Source organism: Artemia sp. Qi Xiang Cuo, unplaced genomic scaffold (genome assembly GCF_049724085.1).
Source record: "Artemia sp. Qi Xiang Cuo unplaced genomic scaffold, ASM4972408v1 HiC_scaffold_3021, whole genome shotgun sequence".
Taxonomy (NCBI): Eukaryota; Metazoa; Arthropoda; class Branchiopoda; order Anostraca; family Artemiidae; genus Artemia; species Artemia sp. Qi Xiang Cuo.
In genome coordinates, this window is record NW_028300416.1 from 627,300 (window position 1) to 629,469 (window position 2,170).

The following is a 2,170-nucleotide window of genomic DNA, read 5'->3' on the forward strand; positions in this document are numbered from 1 at the left end:
ATGAACTGCAAAAAGTTAGAAACACTAGTGAAATTTATCAAATTTCTAATGAGTTTCATAATTCGGCTGCATAAATATTACAGAGGGATGTTTAATAGCTCAATTTGAAGCTATTAATCATATCAACTTTTTTGGTAATTAACTGGATAACGTCATCGTAAAGTGCCATATTTTACCAAAATCATCATTATTTATGCCATTTTCTGGAGTTGAAAAACTGGAGGCATAAAAGAGAACTATTATAATCTATAAGAATGGAAACGTTTAACTGGAGGTTCACAACTCTCCCTCTTGTCAAATACTATGGCGTCATTTCGTCAAAACTCTGGGGGGGGGGGAGCGGGAGGAAGCAAAGTTGGAGCAAATTTTCCCAAATCAAGTGAAAATGACATTAAAAACTGAAAAATGAGCTGTTTGGTACCATAAAGGTAAAATATAAGTACTATGAAAGTACTATAATGTTTCTGTTGATGCTTGAATTATGCAGAATTACCTTAGTTTTAATAAGATTTTTGAAGACATTAAATTTCAGCTGGGGGGGGGGGCAAACCGAGGTTTGTGAAGAGTAGTTGCCCCCCTGCCCGATAGAAAATTCCGTCCCTGGTCAAATACCTCTCTTAACCCCCCTAGTAAGTGGAAACTAAAAAACACGTTCTGAAAAAAGCTACCAAATGGACAAAAAAAATATTTTTGTTCATCCAGTACTAACAGGGAACCGAAAAATTGTGTAAAGTTGTTTAAGAGCTCATTTGATAGCTAATATTTACATTTATATGCTTAGCATGAATTTTGTTTTACAACACTTGCCTAAAGTGGCACATAGAGCCAAAAAATGGGATTTTGTGCTGTGTACCAGTGATATTTCCATGGCCAAGGGTCGTTAACCGGATGCTTAAAAAGTTCCTTTTGAATACAGCCTTGTCCAAGTCCTCTTAGTGAGAGGAAATGAAAAACGATTTTTGAAAAAAAACTGCCTAATGAAAAATTATTTTACTCAAGTTCGAAACTTATTCAGGAATAATGATAAATACTATTTATGTTTATCCTGATAGTGAAGGTAAAGTTCTAAAACAGACTTTCACAATTTCAAAAAAGAGCTTCAAACCCTGATGTGCTTTTTCTTTCTCCTGCTCAAGCGGGGCAGTGGGATATCGTATCTGCGTCGAAATTTGTAATTAAGCGTAGTTTTCACAATTTGGGTTTTGCTTTTCAGACCCTATCAAGGTGTGCATGACTTGGTCACTGGTTTAGACGTCCCGCTCAGGCTCCTCATTTGGAGACAGGGGAAGGGTACTGCCCCCTGACTGTGGAGAATGCTCTTCCATAAGCGTTTTATTTTTATAATAGTATAATTTTAATGATCCGTTCTCCAAGAATGTCAAAGAAGTCATGAAGAAGAATGTCAAGAATGTCAAAAGTCAAAGAAGAAAAAATAATGTAATTATGTTTTCTTAAGAGGAGTTCAAAACCCTTTGCGGCATGGCGGCAGAAAATTGCAGTGACAGTAACACAGATTTCTTTAAATTCTTCACATCTTAATTCTTTTAATGATGCTTCAATTTTCTAAAGTCTGTAAATATTTCATTTAGGACAATATTTTATAAATTACTGATTTTTATCCACAACTCAAAGATACCAAGGATAAAGATACCCATTTGGCTCTTTATTAGACGAAATTGCAGATTTCTTAAAGTGAAGTTTAAGACAGCTGCGAAACTCATTTTGACTTAAACAATGATCTTTTTGTAAGGTTTATTGTGCGTATTTTTAAAACCCAAGAACGACCAAAATATAGTTAAAAAAAGTTTTTCTGATGAAAATAAGGAGTGAAGTTGGAATATAGGACGAACATATTTATTGCTTGGCACTTTATGCAACATATTTTCGAAAAAAAAACGTTTCAAACAATCTGGCTCGTGATATGTCTCTATAATTTTAGAATTCTGAAAAACTAGCGCTTACTGAAAACACAAAACAGACGCAACAAAACTTAATTAGAAGCAGAAAAAATATTTATTTACCTTGTAAAAATTAAAGGTGGTACTGTTTTACTTAATGGTACGCACCGCTATGGCTCTATCAAGGAGAGACAGAACGGGAGAGATGTAGTCAAACGGGAGAGACAGATACCCGGTAGTTTAGAAACAAATTTGGGCTATATATTTACACA